This window comes from Lolium rigidum, chromosome 2 (genome assembly GCF_022539505.1).
Source record: "Lolium rigidum isolate FL_2022 chromosome 2, APGP_CSIRO_Lrig_0.1, whole genome shotgun sequence".
Lineage (NCBI taxonomy): Eukaryota > Viridiplantae > Streptophyta > Magnoliopsida > Poales > Poaceae > Lolium > Lolium rigidum.
The window spans coordinates 261,059,461-261,077,140 of record NC_061509.1 but is presented as its reverse complement, the minus strand read 5'-3'; the positions used below and the strand labels follow the sequence as shown (position 1 = coordinate 261,077,140).

At 43.0% G+C, this 17,680-nt stretch overlaps 1 pseudogene; it reads right to left on the bottom strand.

The window, feature by feature from the left end:
- LOC124690839 overlaps positions 1–16,756 on the bottom strand; it is a 22,872-nt pseudogene extending 6,116 nt beyond the window's left edge.
- Between the last annotated feature and the right edge of the window lie 924 nt (positions 16,757–17,680).

Here is a 17,680-nt window from a genome sequence, read left to right as displayed (position 1 = left end):
TTAATGTTTCTCATGGATTCAGAGCTTGCTCGGACTTTTCCATGGCGACGTCCACTGGGCCTCAGCCCCAACACTGTTCATGCGGGGGCACATATAGAATTTCCAGCGAGAAGGGTGATGTCTACGGGTGCTTCTATTCTTGTAGATAGTGTTGGGCCTCCAAGAGCAGAGGTTTGTAGAACAGCAGCAAGTTTCCCTTAAGTGGATCACCCAAGGTTTATCGAACTCAGGGAGGAAGAGGTCAAAGATATCCCTCTCATGCAACCCTGCAACCACAAACCAAGAAGTCTCTTGTGTCCCCAGCACACCTAATAGGTGCACTAGTTCGGCGAAGAGATAGTGAAATACAGGTGGTATGAATAAATATAAGCAGTAGTAACGGCGCCAGAAAAGTGCTTGCTGGCGTGTGGTTGATGGTGGTAATATTGCAGGAAGTACGGATGCAGTAAAACAGTAAACAAGCAGCGGTAGCAGTATTTAGGAACAAGGCCTAGGGATCATACTTTCACTAGTGGACACTCTCAACTTTGATCACATAACAGCATAGATAAATGCTAGACTCTACACTCTCTTGTTGGATGATGAACGCCACTAACTGTGTAGGATTACACGAACCCTCAAAGCCGGAGTTAACAAGCTCCACAATATTCGATGTTCATGTTTAAATAACCTTAGAGTGCATGACAGATCAACATAACCAAACCAAGTACTAACATAGCATGCACCACTGTCACCTTCACACTACGAAAGGAGGCATAGATCACATCAATACCATCATAGCAATAGTTAACTTCATAATCTACAAGAGATCACAATCATAGCATACGCCAAGTACTACATGATGCACACACTGTCACCATTACACCGTGCAGGAGGAATAAACTACTTTAATAACATCACTAGAGTAGCACACAGATAAATTGTGATACAAAACACATTGCAATCATAAAGGGATATAAATAAGCACTTTACTATGCCATTCATAACAGTGAATAAGTATTCTGTGAAACATAGCCTAAGAGACCCACACGGTGCACACACTTGTCACCTTTACACACGTGGGACAAGGAGTCTCCGGAGATCACATAAGTAAAACCCACTTGACTAGCATAATGACATCTAGATTACAAGCATCATCATATGAATCTCAATCATGTAAGGCAGCTCATGAGATTATTGTATTGAAGTACATAGGAGAGAGATTAACCACATAGCTACCGGTACAACCCCTTAGCCTCGATGGAGAACTACTCCCTCCTCATGGGAGACAGCAGCGTTGATGAAGATGGCGGTGGTGTCGATGGAGGAGCCTTCCGGGGGCACTTCCCCGTCCCGGCGGCGTGCCGGAACAGAGACTCCTGTCCCCCGGATCTTGGCTTCGCGATGGCGGCGGCTCGGAAGGTTTTCTCTCGGTTTCGTCGAACGTAATAGGGTTTTCGCGACGGAGGCTTTAAGTAGGCGGAAGGGCAAGGTCGGTGGAGTCCTGGTGGGACCACACACTAGGCCGGCGCAGCCAGGGCTTGGGCCGCGCCGCCCTACTGTGTCCCCACCTCGTGGCCCCACTTCGTTTCCCCTTCGGACTTACGGAAGCTTCGTGGAAAAATAGGACCACGGGCGTTGATTTCGTCCAATTCCGAGAATATTTCTTTACTAGGATTTACTGAAACCAAAAACAGCGAAAACAGCAAGCGGCACTTCGGCATCTCGTCAATAGGTTAGTTCCGGAAAACGCATAAATATGACATAAAGTATGCATAAAACATGTAGATATCATCAATAATGTGGCATGGAACATAAGAAATTATCGATACGTCGGAGCCGTATCAGCATCCCCAAGCTTGGTTCCTGCTCGTCCCGAGCAGGTAAACGATAACAAAGATAATTTCTGGAGTGACATGCCATCATAACCTTGATCATACTATTGTGAACACATGTAATGAATGCAGCGATCAAAACAATGGTAATGACATGAGTAAACAACTGAATCATAAAGCAAAGACTTTTCATGGATAATACTTTCAAGACAAGCATCAATAAGTCTTGCATAAGAGTTAACTCATAAAGCAATAAATCAAAGTAAAGGTATTGAAACAACACAAAGGAAGATTAAGTTTCAGCGGTTGCTTTCAACTTATAATATGTATATCTCATGGATATTGTCAATGTAAAGTAATATAACAAGTGCAATATGCAAGTATGTAGGAATCATTGCACAGTTCACACAAGTGTTTGCTTCTTGAGGTGGAGAGAGATAGGTGAACTGACTCAACAATAAAAGTAAAAGAAAGGGCCCTTCGCGAGAGGAAGCATTGATTGCTATATTTGTGCTAGAGCTTTGGTTTTGAAAACAAGAAACAATTTTGTCAATGGTAGTAATAAAGCATATGTATCATGTAAATTATATCTTACAAGTTGCAAGCCTCATGCATAGTATACTAATAGTGCCCGCACCTTGTCCTAATTAGCTTGGATTACCGGGATTATCATCGCAATACACATGTTTTAACCAAGTGTCACAAAGGGGTACCTCTATGCCGCCTGTACAAAGGTCTAAGGAGAAAGCTCGCATTGGTTTTCTCGCTTTTGATTATTCTCAACTTAGACATCCATACCGGGACAACATAGACAACAGATAATGGACTCCTCTTTAATGCATAAGCATGTAGCAACAATTAATGTTCTCATATGAGATTGAGGATATATGTCCAAAACTGAAACTTCCACCATGGATCATGGTTTTAGTTAGCGGCCCAATGTTCTTCTCTAACATTATGCATGCTCTAACCATTAAATAAGTGGTAAATCTCCCTTACTTCAGACAAGACGGACATGCATAGCAACTCACATGATATTCAACAAAGAGTAGTTGATGGCGTCCCCAGGAACATGGTTATCGCACAACAAGCAACATAATAAGAGATAAATTGCATAAGTACATATTCAATACCACAATAGTTTTTAGGCTATTTGTCCCATGAGCTATATATTGCAAAGGCAAAGAATAGAAATTTTAAAGGTAGCACTCAAGCAATTTACTTTGGAATGGCGGAGAAATACCATGTAGTAGGTAGGTATGGTGGACACAAATGGCATAGTGGTTGGCTCAAGGATTTTGGATGCATGAGAAGTATTCCCTCTCGATACAAGGCTTAGGCTAGCAAGGTTATTTGAAACAAACACAAGGATGAACCGGTGCAGCAAAACTCACATAAAAGACATATTGTAAACATTATAAGACTCTACACCGTCTTCCTTGTTGTTCAAACTCTTTACTAGAAATTATCTAGACCTTAGAGAGACCAATTATGCAAACCAAATTTTAGCAAGCTCTATGTATTTCTTCATTAATGGGTGCAAAGTATATGATGCAAGAGCTTAAACATGAGCACAACAATTGCCAAGTATCAAATTATTCAAGACATTATACCAATTACCACATGCATCATTTTCTGTTTCCAACCATATAACAATTAACGAAGCGGTTTCAACCTTCGCCATTAACATTATGAGCTAAGAACACATGTGTTCATATGCAACAGCGGAGCGTGTCTCTCTCCCACACAATGAATGCTAGGATCCATTTTATTCAAACAAAACAAAAAACAAAAACAAACCGACGCTCCAAGCAAAGCACATAAGATGTGACCGAATAAAAATATAGTTTCAAGAGAAGAAACCTGATAATTTGTCGATGAAGAAGGGATGCCTTGGGCATCCCCAAGCTTAGATGCTTGAGTCTTCTTGAGATATGCAGGGATGAACCACGGGGGCATCCCCAAGATTAGACTTTTCACTCTTCTTGATCATATTGTATCATCCTCCTCTCTTGACCCTTGAAAACTTCCTCCACACCAAACTCGAAACAAACTCATTAGAGGGTTAGTGCATAATCAAAAATTCACATGTTCAGAGGTGACACAATAATTCTTAACACTTCTGGACATTGCTCAAAGCTACTTGGAAGGTAATGGAACAAAGAAATCCATCGAACACAGCGAAAGAGGCAATGCGAAATAAAAGGCAGAACTCTGTCAAAACGAACAGTCCGTAAAGACGAATTTTAAAGAGGCACCAGACTTGCTCAGATGAAAATGCTCAAATTGAATGAAAGTTGCGTACATATCTGGGGATCACTCACGTAAATTGGCATAATTTTCTGAGCTACCTACAGAGAATTAGGCCCAGATTCGTGACAGCAAGAAATCTGTTTCTGCGCAGTAATCCAAATCTAGTATGAACCTTACTATCAAAGACTTTACTTGGCACAACAATGCAATAAAACTAAGATAAGGAGAGGTTGCTACAGTATTAACAACTTCCAAGACTCAAAATAAAAAACAAAATTACTGTAGTAAAATAAACACATGGGTTATCTCCCAAGAAGTTCTTTCTTTATAGCCATTAAGATGCGCTCAGCAGTTTTAATGATGCACTCGCAAGAGATAGTATTTGAAGCAAAAGAGAGCATCAAGAGACAAATTCAAAACACATTTAAGCCTAACATGCTTCCTATGAAAAGGAATCTTGTAAATAAACAAATTCATGAAGCATGATGCAACAAGCATAGAAAGATAAAACAAGTGTAACTTCAAAAATTTCAGCATATAGAGAGGTGTTTTAGTAACATGAAAATTTCTACAACCATATTTTCCTCTCTCATAATAATATCCAGTAGCATCATGAGCAAACTCAACAATATAAGTATCACATAAAACACCTTTATTCACATGCATAAAAGTATCATTACCCTCCACATAAGCATAGTCAATTTTATTGGTAATAGTGGGAGCAAATTCAACAAAGTAGCTATCATTATTATTCTCATCATCAAATATAGGAGGCATATTGTAATCATAATCAAATTTATCCTCCATAACAGGCGGTACTAAAAGACTACTATCATTATAATCATCATAAATAGGAGGCAAAGTATCATCAAAGTAAATTTTCTCCTCAATACTTGGGGGACTAAAAAGATCATGCTCATCAGAACCAGCTTCCCCAAGCTTAGAACTTTCTATATAATTAGCAACAATGGTATTCAAAGTGTTCATACTAATATGTTCCATGGGTTTTTTAATTTTCGCATCAAACCATCCATGTCTTAAATCAGGAAATAGAATAAGAAGCTCATTGTTGTCCATTATGCCAAACTAGTGTAAACAGGAAACAAAAAGATGCAATTGCAGGATCTAAAGGAAATAGCTTCGAGTACTTACAACGGTGCCGGAAAAGTGCTTAGTAGCCGAGATCCGGAGTGTGAGTACCTTTTACCTTTCCTCCCCGAGCAACGGCGCCGTGAAAAGTGCTTGATGTCTACGGGTGCTTCTATTCTTGTAGACAGTGTTGAGCCTCCAAGAGCGAGAGGTTTGTAGAACGAGCAGCAAGTTTCCCTTAAGTGGATCACCCAAGGTTTATCGAACTCGGGGAGGAAGAGGTCAAAGATATCCCTCTCATGCAACCCTGCAACCACAAAGCAAGAAGTCTCTTGTGTCCCCAACACACCTAATAGGTGCACTAGTTCGGCGAAGAGATAGTGAAATACGAGTGGTATGAATAAATATAAGCGAGTAGTAACGGTGCCGGAAAAGTGCTTTGTCGGCGTGTGGTTGATGGTGGTAATATTGCAGGAAGTACGGATGCGATAAAGCGAGTAAACAAGCAGCGGTAGCGATATTTAGGAACAAGGCCTAGGGATCATACTTTCACTAGTGGACACTCTCAACTTTGATCACATAACGGAATAGATAAATGCTAGACTCTACACTCTCTTGTTGGATGATGAACACCACTAACCGTGTAGGATTACACGAACCCTCAATGCCGGAGTTAACAAGCTCCACAATATTCGATGTTCATGTTTAAATAACCTTAGAGTGCATGACGGATCAACATAACCAAACCAAGTACTAACATAGCATGCACACTGTCACCTTCACACTACGAAAGGAGGCATAAATCACATCAATACCATCATAGCAATAGTTAACTTCATAATCTACAAGAGATCACAATCATAGCCTACGCCAAGTACTACACGATGCACACACTGTCACCATTACACCGTGCAGGAGGAATAAACTACTTTAATAACATCACTAGAGTAGCACACGGATAAATTGTGATACAAAACACATTGCAATCATAAAGGGATATAAATAAGCACTTCACTATGCCATTCATAACGGTGAATAAGTATTCCGTGAAATATAGCCTAAGAGACCCACACGGTGCACACACTGTCACCTTTATACACGTGGAACAAGGAGTCTCCGGAGATCACATAAGTAAAACCCACTTGACTAGCATAATGACATCTAGATTACAAGCATCATCATATGAATCTCAATCATGTAAGGCAACTCATGAGATTATTGTATTGAAGTACATAGGAGAGAGATTAACCACATAGCTACCGGTACAGCCCCTTAGCCTCGATGGAGAACTACTCCCTCCTCATGGGAGACAGCAGCGTTGATGAAGATGGCGGTGGTGTCGATGGAGGAGCCTTCGGGGGCACTTCCCCGTCCCGGCGGCGTGCCGGAACAGAGACTCCTGTCCCCCAGATCTTGGCTTCGCGATGGCGGCGGCTCTGGAAGGTTTTCTCTGGTTTCGTCGAACGTAATAGCATTTTCGCGACGGAGGCTTTAAGTAGGCGGAAGGGCAAGGTCGGTGGAGTCCTGGTGGGACCACACACTAGACCGGCGCGGCCAGGGCTTGGGCCGCGCCGCCCTACTGTGTCCCCACCTCGTGGCCCCACTTCGTTTCCCCTTCGGACTTCTCGAAGCTTCGTGGAAAAATAGGACCCTGGGCGTTGATTTCGTCCAATTCCGAGAATATTTCCTTACTAGGATTTCCGAAACAAAAAACAGCGAGAAAACGAGCAAGCGGCACTTCGGCATCTCGTCAATAGGTTAGTTCCGGAAAACGCATAAATATGACATAAAGTATGCATAAAACATGTAGATATCATCAATAATGTGGCATGGAACATAAGAAATTATCGATACGTCGGAGACGTATCAAAGGGTCCGAGTAAACCCTAGCTCAGTTGCCACGGGCGCTGTTGTCTTCGTCTCGCCGCCTCCGTCTCCCAGATCAGATCTGACCCACTCACCCCCTCCACCCAGATCTCCGCGCCGTTGGTCAGGGACGGTTGCCGGAGACACCAGATCCTTCGCCCAGATCGCTGCGCAGCCGAGGATGGATATAAGATTTGGAGGTTCCCGCAGATCTCCACCCAGGAGAAATTCCCCGCGCAGCAACTACTTCGGATACCGGCCGAGGGCCGGATCTGACGCGGATCGCCGTGATGAACAGCGCCGCTCGGAAGATGAGCGCCGCCGTGAAGAGGGTTGGCGACGTGAAGATGAGAATCGCCGAAGGGAAGATGAGAGGCGGCAGGCAGATCAGGAGCGCCTCCGCTTCGAAGAACGAAGAAGATTTGAAGAGCGCCGCCGCCTTGACGAAGACCGACAAAGGGAAGCCACTCGAATCTCTGAGAAGACGGCGCGTGAGCGCGCTCTGGCTGAGAAAAATCGCAAGGAAGAAGAACTGAGGACAAGGGATCGGTGGGCGCACCGTTCTGAAATGGTTCCTGGTACCACTTCCAACCAGGTGTCTACTCGTTCTGCTGATGTAAGTCCCATCGTCTCATCCTTACCATCATCTAATACAACAGCTGTAGATGCGTTAGCTCTTGATTCTCGACCTCAGCCTCAAACTAGATCTGTTGTGGGTGCCGATAGTTCTCAGTCTCTAGCATCTCTGCCGGAGCCGGTGGGGTCCTCTGCACCTCCACCTGCTCCTGCCTCCGTTCTTCCTGCTAGCAGAAGGCCTGATACTTTGCCCAGAATTAGTGGTACTGGTTCCTGCATCAACTGTGGAGGTGATCATCATGTCTCTGTCTGTCAAGAACGAGATCCGTGGGAATACAAGGCCCCATTCTTTGGTAGTGAGGAATTTGGGTCTGGCTTTTATTCCATCCCAGTGCCTGATGAAGACAATTACCCTGTTGAGCAACTTAACTATGCTCATATAACTGTGGAAAAAGGTGAAGTTAATTGTAGGAATATTGAGCATGAATTCAATGTTTGGGCTGAGTCTATGAAGATTAATTGGCGATTTTTTGCCAAAGAGGTATCTGCTACAGAATTTAGAACAAGATTTCCTTCTTCCAAAACCATTGAAGAACTTGCTCATTTTGGAAAGCTGTTCATGAGAACTGTTCATGGTGCCATCATCAGTTTGGAGAAGTGGGCTGGTGATATTGAGCCTATCTCCATCATGCAAGAGGCTTGGTTCAGAATAAAAGGTATTCCCATGAAGTTCAGGAACAAATCTACAGCTTATTATGCTGCTAGTCTGGTTGGTAAACCCCTTGCCCTGGACAAAAACTATCTCAGACACTTTTCCTTTGTGAGAGTCAAGATTGGTAGTCAAGACCTTGCTCTTGTCCCTAATTCCAGAATTGGGGAAATTAAAAAAGGTTTCTATGAATTCCAATACTCTAGAGAGTTGTTTGATCCTGCTGCAAATGCTGGTAACAAGACTGCCATTCCTGTTGATACTCAAGGTGCTGAAGGTAATCAAGGTACTCCTAAGAGACAGAGGGTTGGTTTACAAGATTCTGATGCAGGATCACAGTCTGCTCCACCCAAGGTTTCTGGAAATCACAATAACTCTCATAGACAAAATACTTTACTCTCCTCTCCTTTGTCTTGGAATAAGGAGACTGGCAAAAGTAAACTGTTTGAATTGGATCCTCCTTGTACTCTGAGTACCAAAATGACTCCTCCTTCTGATGCTCCTGTTCTTCCTGAGGTACATAAACAAGTCATTGATGCTCTGGCCTCTTTGCCATTACAAGAGGGAGAGGGTCCTTCCTCCCAGTGTGAAGATGAATCCTACAGAAAGTTTATCAATTCTCTTGCAAGGTCAAGCAGTGACAAAAGTTTCACTATTCAGAAAGAGTACAAAAGACTCCTCGACCCCATTGCTGAAAATTCAAGAGAAAGAAGTGGCCCTTCTGATGAACTTGTTGATTATGATGGCTCTGACAACTCACAATCTTCTGATGCTCCCTTTCTGACTCAGGGTCAGGGGATTCTTGCTCTAGCTGCTCCTAGAGTTGAAAGAACTGCTGTTGTCATCAATGTTGATGGCCCTCAACCTGAACCTGATACTCAAGAAGACCCCCTCTCTCAGGTTGATAACCCTCCTCTTGATACTGAATTTCCAGGTGATAATAACTCCCAAAATACAAATGATGGTGGTGGTCAACAACAACAAGCCCCCAGGATGAGCTCCAGGATTGATTCTATGGGTGCTCACAACACAAGGATTGATGTCAGGGCTGCTGATAATATCAATGCAAGGAATATCCCAGGTACAAACTTAAACACTCATAATTCCTTTGCTTTACTTGATGATGAAGACATTATAAGTAGGGCTTTAGAGATGGGTGTTAATTATGCTTCCCTTAATCTTGAGAAAATCAATTACTTGAGAGATTTAGAGATTGCTAGACACACCATTGCTTCTGTGCAACAACCTCCTGTGGTTCCCAATGATACTGACACACAGCAGGTTCTTTTGCTTGAGCTTGGTTCTGACAAGAGTGATTGTGATAGTGAGATCATGGAGGATGACTTTACTCCTGTTGTATCCAGAAGGAAGAAAAAGCTTAAGAGGTCTGCCTGCAAGTTGGGAAGAAGTGGATCACTATCAAAATCAGGTGATGCCACAGTGGGGGCACAAGCAAAATCATGTGCTGCCCAGGTGAAAGCTCACAATTACCACCCTTTGAGTGGGATTGTAGCTGGATCCAGGAGAAGAAAACAAAATCCTAAGTATCTATGATAGGAGCTTCTATGAACTGCAGAGGGGTGGGTAAGAAAGGTATGAGTGTGTTCCTGGCAAATCTCTTGAAAGATCAACAGCTTGATTTCATTGGCCTTCAGGAAACTATCAAGAAGGATTACTCTCCTGCTTTTTTCAGGAGAATTGATCCCAGAGGGGACTTTGAATGGAAATGGATCAGTTCAGTGGGTAGAAGTGGGGGTATCCTGGGTGGTTTTAGGCTATCCAGGTTTACCATTTGTGACAATTTTGTGGGCAGGTTTAATATTAAGGTAACTCTGATGGATTTGAAACTGTCTGTGAAATGGTGTTTGGTCATTGTTTATGGTGTTGCTCAGAGTTGTGACAAAGAAGAGTTCCTTGTGGAATTGGGTAATGTTTGCAGTGATCAATCTCTACCACTTTTGGTAGGGGGAGACTTTAATCTGCTCAGATTTTCCACTGAAAAAAACAAACCAATGATTCTCAATAGATGGTCTGACATTTTTAATTCCATCATAAATACTTGTGCTTTGAGGGAGTTTCACATGACTGGTGGATAGTACACTTGGTCCAATAATCATGCTGAGCCCACCCTAGAAAAGCTGGACAGATTCATGATGAGTAGTTCCTGGGAAGATTTATTTCCTTTGGTTACTGTCCATAAACTTGTCAGAGAAGTCTCTGATCATAATCCTTTGATCCTGGATACTCTGGATTTTAGGGAGAAATGCAGAGATTTTAGATTTGAAAAAAGATGGCTATGTGAGGACAATTTCTTAGACAGGGTCAGGAGATGCTGGTCCCAACAAGTGTTTGCCTCCAATAGCTTGGACAGATTGCAGAAGAAACTAAAAAATGTTAAAATGACCTTGAAGGGTTGGGGTGCTAATTTGAGAGGTGCTGACATTAAGAAGAAGAAAAATATTAGCACAGAGTTGGAAAACCTTGAGGCTTTGGAAGATTATCTCCAATTCAGAGGAAAAGGAAAATCATGCTACAACAGGAAATGTTGGAACTCCTTGATAATGAAGAATCCTTTTGGAGACAGAGATCTAGAGAGAACTGGCTCCTTCAGGGTGATAGCAATACTGCTTTCTTCCATAGAGCTTCTAACGGTTGTAGAAGGAAAAAAAACCATTTTCTCCTTGAAAAAAGGAGATTCTGTTATTCATGGGGATACTGCCTTGCTGGAACATGCTACCTCCTTCTACAAAGATCTGTTTGGCCCTGTAGATGATACTGGGATTAGACTGAGAGATGATATTTGGTCAGTTAATGAAAAACTCAATGATTTGGACATTGTGGACATGGATAGAAGGTTTTCCTTAGATGAAATTAAGGAAGTTGTGGATCACATGGAGAAGAATAAAGCAGCAGGTCCTGATGGCTTTCCCATTGAATTCTATCAGCACTGCTGGGATATTATCAAACATGATGTTATGCAGGTCTTTGATGACTTTGTATGACCACAGAATCACTCTTGATAGGATTAATTATGGGATAATTACTTTAATCCCGAAGTCTGATGATGCTGACATCATTCAAAAATTTAGACCTATCTGTTTGTTGCAAGTCTTTTTAAAGATTATAACTAAAGCTTTGACTGTCAGAGCAAATCCCGTGATGAACAAGATTTTGCTCCCTTGCCAGACTGCTTTTATTAAAGGCAGATACATTACTTATGGAGTGATGCTGCTTCAGGAAATTCTGAGGGATTGCAAATTCAAGAAACAACAGGGTGTGATCCTTAAGATTGATTTTAAAAAGGCATATGATAAGGTGAACTGGGGTTTTTTGTTTGACTGCTGCAGATAGAAAGGTTTCAGTGATAGTTGGTTGACTTGGATCAGGGGTGTGGTCACTGGTGGGACACTTAGTGTCAAAGTCAATGACAAAGTGGGCCCATATTTCACCAGTCATAAGGGTGTGAGGCAAGGGGATCCTTTTGCTCCCTTCCTTTTCAACATGGCAGCAAACAGTTTGGCAAAAATGATACACAAGGCTCAAGAGAATGGTTTAATCACTGGGCTGGCAGATAACATGTTACAACATGGTGTTGCTGTTCTCCAATATGCTGATGATACCATTTTGTTAATACAAGACGATGCTCAACAAGCTGTGAATTTGAAACTTCTGCTTTATATCTTTGAATCCATGTCTGGGCTGAAAATTAGCTTTGAAAAGAGTGAAGTGCTAATGATTCTTGAAGATGACATCAAGCAAGATTTTTTTGCTGAGCTGTTCAACTGTCAGAGAGGCAGATGGCCCATCAAGTACCTAGGTACTCGAGTTTGTCCCAGGAGAGCCTCTGTTTCTGACATGAGCTTCTTGGGTGAAAAAACAAAGAAAAAATGAGTGGGTGGATTGGGAACTCCATGTCTATTGGTGGAAGACTGATCAAGATTGATGCTTTCTCTCTAGCATTGCTGTATACCAGATGTCTTTGAGACTGTTGCATAAAACCAATATTGAGCAAATGGATAAACCTATCAGGTCTTTTTTCTGGGCTGGTAGTGCTGACAAAAGGAAGTATCACTTTGTGAAATGGAAGTGGATCTGTAAGCCAAGACAGAAAGGTGGTTTGGGTGTAAAAGACTTGCTCAAATTCAATATTAGCTTGATGTGCAAATGGTGGTGGAAGCTGGAGCATGACACTGGCCCCTGGCAAGACTTCATGAAATTAAAATACCTCAGAGGGAAAGGGATCTATTACTCAAGACATAGACCTGGAGACTCTCCTTTGTGGTCTGACATGTTGCAAGTTAGAGACATTTATCTCTGTGGCAGGAGAATGAAGATTGGAAGTGGGACCCTTACCAGCTTTTGGGGTGACTCATGGTGTAGCATTAGCCCTCTGAAAGATATGTTTCCTGCTCTTTTCGATATCTGCAATGATCAAAAGTCACTGTTGCTGAGGCAGCTGCTATGGGGTGGAGATTTTCATACAGAAGGTGGTTGACACCTGATCTTATCTTTCAAGAAGATGGAATTTTGCAGTTGATGAATCAGGTGCGCTTGACCCAAGAAAACGATTCTCCACGTTGGAAGTGGTACAAAAATGGATTATTCACTGTGAAGTCAGTTTACAAGCATATGTGCAGGAATGGGATGGACAGATCCTTTAAACACCTTTGGAAAAGCAAAACCCCCCTCAAAATCAAAGTATGGCTTTGGCTAATTTGGCATAATGCCATTGCTACCAAGGACAATCTGATCAAACGATAAATGGACTGGGAATGCCCTCTGCCAATTCTGTTCTGAACAGGAAACCATCAGCCATTTATTCTTTGGCTGTGTGGCTGCTAAATTCGTTTGGAGTGCTGTGGCGATTGAGATTAATTCTCCCACTCGTCCTGGGAGTTTTTTACAGTATTTTCGATGGTTTCCTCATTTCGTTCCTGCAAGCCGTAACACCCAGATAGCTGGTCTAGCTGCTGTGTGTTGGGCTATTTGGAAGCTTAGGAATAAAGCTTGTTTCGAGAAAAAGCTCATTAGCTCTCCCTTTGATCTGATCAGTTATGCTGTTGTCTTTATGAATTACTGGGCAGGTCTTCATGGCGAAGCTGACGCAGCAGAGATTCGCGCTGGAGCCGATGGTCTCATGCGACTTGCCGCAGCTGGAGCTGAAAACTCTTCGTCTTCGGGGAATACTGGACGTGTTGAGTTACCCTGCCTGGAAGATAAGAAACCGGAAGACTCTATCGATGGGGATGTCTCTTGATGGATCAAGTTTCTGTGGATGCTGCTGAAGTGTAGTTCTTTTGTTGATATGCTAGCTCTTGCTGTTTAGCGTGCTACTCTAACCTCGGTGTTTGTTTCGCTGGAGGTTGTTTGCTGTGGCTGGTTTGGGGTCTGTAACTAATAACTCCCTCTAAAACGTTAGCATTAGGCGGCGTCCCCCCCCCCCTTGCTTTGTTCTTTTATGTTTGGAACCTCTGATGTATTTTCGTTATCTCTATGGAAAAAAAAATGTGCGGGGACTGAAAGGTTGTGATCCAGATCGTTGGCTTGTGCTGACCACTAAAATGGTTTTGACACTATGTCTTACATTATGTAACGGATAGAGTATTTTATGAACTAAGTGTGTCACTTCATTTGTCTCCAATGATCCTCTTTCCGTTGGCTCAGATACCAACAGTAGGAACTTGCCGGACTTTGGTGTAGGACTGAAGGCGTCAGACTTGTCACATGTACATAACTGTACCGTCTCTTTGAGTTAAGCTTGAGTTGTATCGCCGGAGGGAGTAGCAATCAGATAAAAACGGGTTAGTGTCAAACTACCGAAGCAAAAGATGGATCACATTAGACACGGTATGCGTCAAATAAATAGTGCACAAAAACCCTGATTGTTTGTTGCACCGAAAATTACGTGAATCGTAATGCTTACAGCCGCCACTGCCACTAGTACAAAACCAACTACTAGAGGAGCTAATGTGAACATATTACTGCTACTTCTTTCTCTGGCAAGTGGACGGCGCAAAGCGAACTTAGATCATCGTGCGCGTGCAAAGGTCAGAGCAGACCAATGTATTGCTCTAGTTGGAGTAAACGACCAGCCATGGGTATGGGTTACTCCCAGAAGAAACAAAAAAGAGAGCAACAATGTTGTGTCTCTAGCCAGTGGGGCTTCTTCCGGAGGCGAGCGTTGGACTATTGCGAGAGGTCTTCAGTCGATTCAATATTCAGCCCCAAAAAAGACCATGAGGGGCCTCTCAGGTGCACTCAGCATTGTGCAAAATGCAATTGATTTTTGTGATTTAAGAACACATCCACTAGCCAGTGATGTGTTCCAACTAGCATGCCACGACTAACTTTCTGATACCTCTCACTCCAATATTTTCATCCTACTATCTTCTCTTCTGTGTGTATTCTGTTGGCATGATTTTGATGGCTTCCAGTCACCATAGCTCTATTTTTTTTATAGTTCAAGGTTGTACATTGGCTCCCTCTCACCCTAGAATGCGTGAGTTTATACGTGACCTCGGTTCTTATCTACGTCCTATTGGTTCACGAATGTATGATATGCAAATGTGAGATTAATTTGACATTTATGCAATTGGTGTGTCAGTCATCCTTATTAGGTTTAGGTTAGTTGGAAAAATGTTGTATGGTAACATGACTGCCATTTAACAACGAGCCCCGCTTCGGCGCACCCACCTCCCCAAACTCAAAAGATTGTTATAGGTATGTTGCCTCTAATTAGTTAATTAAAGGAATTAATTCATTTTGGCCCAAAGAATCCCATATTCAGCCTTGTAGCCATATGAATAACCTTAAAAAATAAGGTGTTTCTCCTTTTTTTTTTAAAATAATATCATTTCTGCAATTCTATAAAGAGCACAGAAGTGCACAAGTTTTTATTCGAATTCCATAAAGACCAGTCCAGAGTTTAAGGCACGGTTGGGATCAACATGGAGGCACCACGCGCGAGCGTCCTGGACACGTTGCCGGTGGACATGTCACCTAAGATGCCACTGGCGCTGTCCACGTTGTAGACGGTGGTCATCAGCATGACTTGGTCGCTGTTGGGCTCCACTTTGGCCTTACTTGACGAAGCAGCGCCACGATGCTGCTTACAAGCCAGCACACCATGGACGTGCTAGAAATGATTATGTACTAGACTCGACTCGTGTTGCTGTCGAGCTCGGTGGACGAGTTGGCGCCTGTCCTTGCCTACTGCTGTTACGTCAGGCTTGGGGATCTCCGGTGCATGCAAATTTGGCCCACGGAAAGTGAAGGATGTCATCCTAGGAGAAGATGGGGTCGAGCCGATAACGGTGCCACGGAACAGGATTGTCGTGGTAGGGATGCTTCGGCGCCTATGTACTACTTGATCTTCTCGGCGGAGGCAAATGAGACATTGTGGCGGGGTGGACATGGGGGCTGGTCATGGCCTAGTCACCGTATGCTTTCGTGCTCGAGGGATTGTGCCACCGCCAACTGTGAGATTTATGGCATGTCCTTTTGCCGCACGGGTACTCACGCTTTCCTCGAGCTCGCACAAGACGATCTTCCTGGCGACCAGCTTCCCCTCTTCGCAGAGTTCCGAGCCAACTTCCTCCACGGAGAATTCAGGTTTCGTGCAACCAAACCATATTGCTGACCGCTGCTCTCAGTTTGATCTACAATGAGTAACTGCTATCACGAAGTGATTTCATCAAGGAATCAGTGGCTACACCTGTTCGGAACTACACACGGTGTAACCTGTAATTTTCTTCTCCAACTCCAATGTGTACCTAACTGCCTATGTTATTGTACTTTACTAGTCGCTCTGTCCCGAAAAGGATATCGCAAATTTATCCTAATCAGATAGTGTCTAGATATGTGACATTTTTGTGTGTGGATGGATAGAGAATTAACTACATGTTCCAAAGTTTCGGCTAAACCCGAGCTGCCGATAGATAGATCATGTGAGACCATGTTGTGGGCTTGGTGCCGATCAATGTAGTGACGGTATTTTAACACTACATTATTAATTGCAAGAAGGTGATAGACAAGTGTGCTACTTTTTGTTTTATCTCCAATGATCCTCCTCAAGTTGATCGCAACACGTACAGCTAGATCGAGAATCATCGAATAGGGGTATACGTAATAAGTATACACTTGTCGGCCTTTGGTGTAGGAGTAAAATTTCAGATTTGCCACATGTTCTTAACTGTACAGCCTCTATGAGCTTGATCTTGAGCTGTATCAATACCGAAGCAGAGTAACATTGTCTCTAGCAAATGGGGCTTTTCCTGGCAGCGACACATAGAGACAACCGCTTAGTGCATCAGACTACTAATATTCTGCTCCACCAACAAAACAAGACCTTGAGTGACATTTGCTGGTGCACTAAGAATTAAACAAAATGCGGCGAATCCCTAACATGGAAGAGCGCCTCCAGAAGTCCATGATGTGCTCCAAGTCGCATGCCACGACTGAAGTTCTGATGCATATCATTCCAACATTCTCATCCTAACGATCTTTGCTTTTGTGCGTGGGGGTGATCTTGATGGCTTGTTGTCGTGGTATGGAAATTTGTGTTTTGAAGGCTCTACAGAGGATTCCTCTCTACAGCATCACCCAACAATTTTTTGCATGTGTGTTCTATTGGATCGCAATGTAAGATGTGCAAAATGTGAGCTTAAGTAGCATTGTGCAATTGATGTGACCGTCCTTGTTAGGTTTAGGTTAGAGAACCGTTGTATGGTAACCATTTAACAACATCGCTAGCTAGACCCAACACATGATATTTTTGCTAGAAAATTGTAAATAGCTAGACATAGAAACTGAAAAGAAAATTTATATGGTATTTCTGAATATTCCCTCTGTTCTAAAATAATCAATTTATATTCTCGGTTTGACCTGAGTCAAATTACTTCAAGCTTCACCAAGTTTATAGAATAATATATTACATCCACACAACACCAAATTTGATTTATAGTTTCATCACACAATATATTTGGCTATCCAGGTCATCCTCACTCGAGGTAGCCAGGGGGCAGGGAAGTGATGTGGTGCAGTTGCCTATGCAGGTGGTGGAGGTCGGCGGTGGTGAGTTACAGGAATGTATGATATTCTACGAGTTAGGAGGACACGCTACAAAGATTTTGGGTTTGGTGAGTTCCGGGTGGAAGCGTTGCACCAACCTTTGTCTATGTCGACGTTCTTGGATGTCATTCCCATCCCTGGAGGAATTGTTGAGGAGCCCCGTCACCTCCCTCATCGTTTGCACCTCAGGTAAGAACCAAGTTTCCATCTTGCCAAAGCGAGCGTCGGCGACATAACTGTTGCTTCCCCCGTTGCGAGTGTCATCTTGGAAGTCTGGCACTTCGTCTGTTGACATTGACTTGTG